The sequence below is a fragment of the Haliotis rufescens genome, unplaced genomic scaffold (assembly GCF_023055435.1).
Source record: "Haliotis rufescens isolate VD_foot unplaced genomic scaffold, xgHalRufe1.0.p SCAF_6, whole genome shotgun sequence".
NCBI lineage: Eukaryota > Metazoa > Mollusca > Gastropoda > Lepetellida > Haliotidae > Haliotis > Haliotis rufescens.
Window position 1 is genome coordinate 9,254,377 of NW_025964334.1, and position 8,940 is coordinate 9,263,316.

The following is an 8,940-nucleotide window of genomic DNA, read 5'->3' on the forward strand; positions in this document are numbered from 1 at the left end:
GAGGGATTCTGGCCTATCCGCCCTCCCCCTACATGTTTAAAGTCACGCCCCCAGACGGCTCTACAAAGGACACCTTTCTCTCCTCGATGGGGCTCTTGCGGGGACAATCTGCCTTGAAATGCCCCTCAACTCCACAGTTAAAGCATCCCTTAGGGCGTCGGCTAGGGCTCGGAGACCTTTGACGTCCTCTACTGTTCACATTCTCCGCCAGCTTCGTGACCATGGTCTTGATTTCCTCCATAGAAGTTCTGTTCTCTTTTATAGAAGTTCTGATCTCTTTTATAGAAGATCTGATCTCTTTTATAGAGGTCCTGTTTTCCTCTGCAAACAGGGTGAGGCTACTGACTTTCTGTTCCCCAGCCTCCCTGTTATCTCTATGCCCGAATCACCAGAGCTATCCGATGACTTGGGACTCGGGGCTTGAACCACCTTCACCCGTGTTTCTGGTGGTGGTGATGTGTCTGTAGCGACCTGCCGTATCTCCCGACGGGCCCTTCCATACACTGCCTGTGTGTTATGCTGGTATTGGCGCAAGCTGGCAATGGCGACCTCCAGCGTCCTTGGTTTCATGTTAGACACAAATTGTCCAACCTCCTTGTTTTCGCATCCTTGGCAGAGACGCATTATCACCTGTCGATCGATGAACTGGTCTGGACAATCCCTGAAAGCTACCACAGCCGTGGCCAATAATCGCTGTGCCCAGTCTTCTAATGTCTCTCCCCCCTCTTGCCTCATGGTAGGGAATCGTATCTGTGCCGTCTCCGCAAGTTCACTGCGTTCCAACCGTTTTTGTAGTTCAAACACCATATCCTCAAAGGACAAGTCCGGGTCCCGATCCAGGCACATAGTTATATAGTCACTTGCCACGTCTCGCATCACTAACGTGAGTTGATCCTTTTTCTCCTGTTCCCACCAACCCTCTCTTCGGGCCAATGTTTGGAATTTGAGGTAGAAACCTGACCAACCAGATCTTCCGTCATATGTTAGGTTAGGGGTACTATGGCGTTGGGGCTGGTCTCTTGCTCCTTCCCGTCGTTCTGGGCCTCGGCGAACCTGACCTCTATTCACGCCCCTATCCCGTCTAACTGCATCACCCTTGCGGCTAGGCTCTCGTGGGTCCTCTCGCTCATCCACGTCACTCTCCTCGGCATGATATCTATCCATGGGGGCCCGGTCCTGGTCGCCTCGACCATCTGAATCTCTTCTATCGGGGCCTCTTCTGTTAAGTCGAGAGCGCAGGTGGCGGCAATCTGTAATCCTGTTCCCTTGGCACCGGTGGGATCGGCGTTACAGGCTCATTCTTTACTGGCGGTGCTTTCCTGGGAGAAACCGCCTCCCCACTATACTCGTTCCCCTCTGCTCTTGAAGAAGGGTAGTACTGTCTTTGTGGGCTGTCATCCAACCTCGGTTCCGAGTGAACCCATGATCCCCTTTGGATACTGGAAACTATTTCCCGCGACGGACTCATAAGTGCCGGCCTGTCTTTATGCAGGCCCGAGTTACTCCCGCCCGGGCCTTGTAGTGTGGGAGCCAAATTAGCCAAAGCCTTGACTATCTGCGAGCCAGTTTCAGCCTGGAGCTGAGCTATCTCGTTCATCTGTTCCCGGCTAGTTTCAGCCTGGGCTGCCAGCATCTCTGACAGTCTCCTTTCCTGAGCCTATGCCATGTTTTTCTGAGCCTCTGCCATGTTTTTCTGATGGTCCAACAGGCTCTCCATAACTTCCCACCCCCTTGGATGTGACTGGGTCTGTGCCATTCCCCCTCGGGCCTGGTCCTCTCCACCCTCCTGCATCCAGTTGTATGGATTTGTCTCCGGCTGTTGCACATGCTGATCCTCCATCCTCTCGGTATGGTTCCTTCGCCTGTTGCCATGGTCAGGGTTTATGGCAAAGTCTAACTGGCTCACCACCTCGTCACTGTCATCAAATCCCTCTAAACTGCGGACATCATCCAGGATGAGATTGCCCACCAAACTTCTCAGGTCTATGATCCTCTGCGCCAGTCCTATATCAATCCCCTGGATTTCACATAGTTGAGACCAAGTGGCATAATTGACTCTCACCCCCGTATCCTCCATCTTCCAACAGTGTGTAGAATACTTTGGAAAATCACACAGAGCAATGAACAATAAATCTAGACAACTATTTATTCTGAATCCTAATGAAAATAACAATACTATTCCTACTTCCCCTTACACTAAACACCTACGCTATTTGTTATGACCTACCAACTCACGAACTTATACGTTCGTGACGAAAATAGGTGACACTCGCGAGGCAATGTCATCAAAAAATATCCGTTACGAGCTGTCACCAATTGTCACACACAACTACGCATGTGAAAGGGTCATAATTGATTTAAGAACATGAACTTCCGATACGCTACTCTTCCCTAATTATTATTTATCGTGCACAGCCACGAAAACGGCCGTACTTGATCAACGCACGCAGATTTCCACGTGCGGTGAACTATAAATTTACCAGCCGATACGGAACCGGCCGTGAAAAGAAATCACTACTACAAAGTCGCACGGTACTAACCGGGCGAAAAATGTTTCCACTCGTCGCAAAATGCTAAAGTTTCATTCAACTTTAGCCAAATATCCCTCTTGTCCCTGTAGCCAAGACAAGCAAGATGGCGACGGCGTGGCGGCAAAGTCGAGCAGTCGACGAGTTCGGAAAAAATCTTTTCCCGAGAAAATTCGATGTGTTCACAGCGCCACTGTTGTGAAAACGATATCTCGGTTTCACAAACCTTGTTTTCTACTCACGTACAAGGGCTGTCAGTTCGTCAAGTCAGTATAATATTCAATACTGCATTGAGCTGGGTACTCGACCTGGTTTACTTACAACGATGGCTGACAACACTGCTGAATCTGGGGTCTCCCGCGGTCAGCCACGGGACGACCTACTCGAACCTTTCCGAAGACCTCCGGAAACCTACGATCACTACATCGTTTTATTTTGTCTTTTGTTTTATTTTTAGTAACCAGTTACCTGCATTACGTCTCGCATGCATGTTGTGTTATGTATTAATGTGCCACTGCGATCATGGGAATAGATCGACATAATGGTGCGATATTGGGATGTGGAAGGAACAGATTGGTGCACTGTAGCAGGATGTATCAGTGGTATCTGACTCGCATAGTAATGTCTTACCATCCTCACGATGAAGGTGTCGCCCGATTTGCATCTTTCTGCTTCTATCCCGTATCTATTTAACTCTCTAGTATTTGTCCCGCGTAGTCACGTCAAGACCTCCCAGTCTTGCTGTCACAATGACAACATAATGAATGTCATAACAAACCATTTAACAATGTGGGGTGTTGGATTTTCATTTTAAATGTCTTCCCGAAAATATTTGGGGGAAATTTGTCTTCAGGTTTTAGCCAAAACTTGCGTCAACGCTGGACATGCTGATAATTAATGCTGTGTTTGGTGGTAAAAGAAACATGAAAAGTTATCCTCTGGCATTGACGTAATATATTTAAAACGTCACCAGGTGATTGTTTAAATGAAAATGAAGTGATGGTATTCAGTAATTAGTATTCTAATTGAGTTGTTTTCTGTCTACTTTGTATATACCTTTTTTGTGTTAAATGTGATGCTTATCTTTTGTGGCTTGGTTCCTCGTTGATACATTGATACATTGATACATTGACAATGAACACAGACAAATAAACACACTTTTATTTCCAAAGGCGCATGTGCGGTGGGTATTGCTTTTTTCATAGAAATGGTCTTTTTTTAACAATATACCATAATGCTCTTTAGGCATAATGTTATATATATTATACAAGATGCCCATTAACTAAACTCAATATCAGGTGACAGACTCATTGTTGATCCATGGCAGCTTGTGTGAGTGAGTGAGTGAGTGAGTATGGTTTTACGCCGCTTTTAGCAATAATCCAGCAATATCACGGCGGGGGACACCAGAAATGGGCTTCACACATTGTACCCATGTCGGGAATCGAACCCGGGTCTTCGGCGATACGATGAACGCTTTAACCACTAGGCTACCCGACTGCCCAGCAGCTTGTGTGAAGGATCAAATACAATTCCAAAATGATTCAAAAGATAAAAGTAACAGTGAAATGTATAATGGATTTTGTTGATACTTAATAATCCGCCTTGTGTGGAATATTATATCGACACATTATTATCTTTATTTTATTACCTTGTACCAAATCAATATTTTGAAAACGAACTTTGTTCAGTAGTGTTTGTGAAACAAAAGGATTGTCCATCGAAATATTTTCTTCAGCCCGCATTTAGGGATAATGGAGTAGCTCGGGAAATGAAAGATATTTTCAGGCTGTTGAAAAGGCGCATAAAAGTTTTATCAATAACGCTGTAGTAAAGTGCCCTGAATGCACAAGACTATTATCATAGTCTGAAACAACTATTGGTTTCCTCTTCGATTGTATATGGAGGATGAAAATGGGAAATGTGTTCAGTTCTCTTGTGGCAGAAATGTACAATGACTCTTACCTCTATGTATGCCTAAGGGATAAAACAGGATGTGGAATTGAAATATCTAAATGGACAGGAAACGCCACGGTATGCTTCTGCTTACAATAGCAGCGGTTGCAGTAATTCTTATGTTCAACTGTCGACTGGTCAATAAATGATTTGTGTCATGATGTTGATGGATTCTTTAGAGTTATCGATTGTGAAAATGTACGGTAGAGGGACGGGCAGCGTGATTTAAGGCTAAAGGTGAGCTCTTTTGTTGATAGGGAGCTTGCAGTTGACACATGGATAGTCAACATTCACAAGAATTCATAATTTTGCTGGATTATCATAAGGACCGACCTTTTTTATCTCTCTCTCTCTCTCTCTCTCTCTCTCTCTCTCTCTCTCTCTCTCTCTCTCTCTCTCTGGGGTGGGGGAAGGGGGGTGAGTTGGATATCGAATTTTCATGCCAAATACTAGTGGTGTAACGATACGTCGATACAGTATTGTATCCCGATGCACAGCCCGCGATACGATGCATCGATTTGGAAAGCATGTATCACGATACATACGATATTTTCATAACACAGTTTTACCTACCGTATTTTCTTGAGTATAGTGCGCACTTTTTTTCCAAAAACCACAGCTGTGTAGAAGGGGTTGCGCATTATACACGAATTAATGAGTTTTGATGTTTTTTCCCCATGGAAAGACATTACCGTGAGCACGTAACACCGGAAATACCATGTCAACAAATCCATACTGAAGTTCGCAAATTATTCATGTACTTACACTGGCTATAAAAAAGTCTTCTTTGTATATCTGGACTCATGTTTGTAACTTATTTAATTAATTTTATTCAAAATTCCTTTTAATATTATTTTAATTAATTTCGGCGAAATCGTGTGTGAAGCGATCGGAAGATCGCACAACTCACCGTTATTAACAGAAACCACGGTCAGATTACCGCTATTGACGCCTTGAAAGGAATTTTAGTTGACAGAGAATGGATACATATATCATAAATGCCATACTTTGAATCGTTAAAAGTCAGATTTGTTTTTGTTGGACGATTCTGTCAACACGTAATTCTCGCGATCACGCGATCACGTGCACGGGAGCCTTGACGGTGACTGGTCAGACTGGTTCCATGTAAAAAATAATACCCGGCAATAGCGATCAGCTGCTTCGTTTAGGGTTATTATTATTTTAAATATGTTAAGTAAAAGCTGCATCTAAATTAACAATATATTGGAATATATTATTCCTGATAAAAAAATAGTTTCAGATACAACTTTTGCCGATCCTTGCATTAAAATACTGTGAAGTTATATCATTGGGTGTGTCTTGACCGAATCACCGGTAGATTCCAAGAAAACGTGTGTACATGTACAGCTGATTGCTGTGTCCGGCTTAGTTTACGAGAAAATACACAAGGTAATCTTAATCCCTGGATATAAAACAATGCCTAGCTGAACAAAAAATACAATTTAAACGGTCAATCAACATGTCTGGTGATTTTTTATCTCAAATTTCGAATTTGTACTGACGAAGTTTCTCATCACCCGTTCGTTTGCCGGACTTCGCTGAAGGGGTACGGTTTTTTTCTGCGCATAATATTCAAATTTCTTTTTTTCCAAAATATTGAACCCGCTAGAGGGTCGTGCGCATTATACATTGGTGCGCACTATACTAAAGAAAATACATGAAATACATGGGCGGATACAGCTTTTTTGAAAAGGGGGTGGTGGGGGGTGCACAATTAAGATCTGTTTTTTGTATTTGGTGGTAATTTATACAGAAATAAAGATTTTTTTCGAAATAAAAAAGGGAGGGGAGGGGGGTCGCGCCCATGAAATACGTTTAACAGTTTCAAAGCCAGTTTGTTGTTTCAGTAAAACATACTGTATTTCTGACAATTTGCTATAACAGTAAATAAACATCTTATATCTTCTTCAACTGTACTTGTCACATCTTTTAGATAGCAGAAAGACAGCAACTTGGCTTAGCTTGTACCAGTAAACACTGTATCGTGATACGTATCGTATCGCGACCCCTGTATCGCGATACGTCTCGTATCGCGACCCTCCCGTATCGTTACACCTCTACCAAATACCAACAGGCACAAGCAAACCACGTCCTCACTGCTTTATCTAGTCGCTGGGTATGTTTTTACATACCAGTACAAACAGTATGGCAATGTGTCGAAAATGCTAGAAAAATGTTTTTCTGGCTTCATTTAATACATACTAATCATAAGGCTATGAGTATAGCATATATCAACATGACGCAAATCTGCCTAATCTAGCCTATCCTTACTGACACGGTGATCAGCCTAAAACGGTACTTTTACAAGCACAATGACGATAAACTTAGAAAATATTCGTGTTACGGGGAAATCACCTGACACCTGTCCCGATGTGATGACCTCACATCGGCCCGTGCATTCTCATGTCACACGAGCTGGGAGTGGTCTCAGACTATTGCTGTTATTGTACTCTGTTGAGACTTGCGTTGACAGGGGTAGCAGTTAAGATATGTACTGCATTTCTGTTGGAAACACTTGGAAAAATGATGGAATATATAAAAGCTTTGAAAAGGGATGGAACGTTGGGGTTTTTAATCAAGAAGTATTTGTTGTTCTACAGATGACTTCTTAAGTCAGGTGATGATGTATCTGAATCTGTGCTGTCGCCCAAAGATATGATACTAACTGGCACAACTAGTAGCTGACACGTTGGCGGTACTAACGTTCTATTTCAAGAACGTGATGCTCAGCCTTTTGCCATACCACTGGTGTGATTATAGCAAAGGTCGGCGTTGATAAATCCATTGGCATATGTGAGTTTGAATGTTGGGTTATGTCTTGCCACGAACCCATTCCAGCCCAGATAACCTCTATAGGATGGAGCTCACATTGTCTGACTAGCGTACTTAAGACAACGTTACCGTATTGTCCCGATGGTATGAAGCCGACATTGCAAGATGTCAGCTATTCCTGCATGGTCGCATTCAGACTACTCATGGTTAGCGCGACAGTATCTAGTCCCCAGACGTTATAATGACCGGGGTTATCAATGACAATGACACTGGGGATGTTTCGATTGGGCAGTAGCCGATGTTCCAACCAGTCTATGAAGACATCTCTATACATTTCTTTATAATAATCACGAGTGTATATGTTCGCCCGAAATCTAGCTAACATCCATCAATACGCCCAAGGCGTGCAAAACAATGACACGATTACCTTTACCTGATGGTACCTTTGGTGCTTTTTGTCCATCTGACGGTAGCCACATGTAGTCAGTGGAATAATTCTAAAACAAAATTCTTATTTCGTCACAGTAAATGTCTTGGAAGCCCTGACAGCAATAGTCATGAATGTCGCGGAGATAATGTGACTTCATAGACAGTAGGAATAATTTCCCCTGAAAACTGCTCGGTCCTCGCCACGTTCAGTGTATTAAAATCTTATCTCGTGGAGAGCAATGACCAATGTGCTCCGGGAAACATTAATAGTGTCTTTAATGTCCTCCACAACTCTACTTCTAATCGGGGGTGTCTTTGCTCATAAAGCTTTACAGTTTACGCCCAACCACCACTTTATCAAAGCTGTCTCATAGCATTTCACGTCCCGGCTGTTTCTGAGACGATCCTTACCTTCTCTATTTCATTTATCATGCAGCGTCTTTTTGTTGTTTTTCAAAGATGCTCATCTAGAGTTTTCTCCAATTGACTTGTTTTTTGTGTATGAATTAGATGTTTTATGAGGGCTACAGTATTATTATCTACAGATTAATATAAAACAGCAGCAAAGAGGGTCTGGGTGATCCTGGTATCCTTATAATGGTGATCCATTTCCTTCAGACTTAAATCTGAACTTGCTGTTTCCGGTCTAATTTCTCTTACCCACGGGTATGGTGCTGACAAACCTAGAAACATAATCGGGGGAGAACCGGGATTCGAACCCACAATCATAGGTTTCTGGCGTGCCCAAGGGACGCAACTCTGCACAGCGAATCGCGGCGCCTCATACAACTGGGCACCTGTGCCCCCGAATATAATAATACACGTAAGTATAATGAACTACCGGGCAAATGTCACGTTTACATTTGAAAAATGGATTTGACCAATTAAATACAAACATTACTTTATCAAAACGCTACTTATCTGAAAAAAGTCACCCAAACACTGCAAACTTAAGGTCCAACACAACTATGATACGCGTATGAAATAAATATATCCACTGAATAACCATTTCCTGTTTGTTTCATTTTAGCCACGGTTAAACAAGGGTGTATATTTTGTTTTGCCTGCCGTTTACATGGGCGAACGCAAACCTAAGAACACATTACCGTAAACACCCCCGCCCCTAAAAAAACACATCGCAGAAGAGATGTGTAGGTGCCCAATAACTATTTAAACAAAGTTTCATCGACGGTATGCGTGTCCTCATCTACCGGTGTCACAAGCCATACATGTT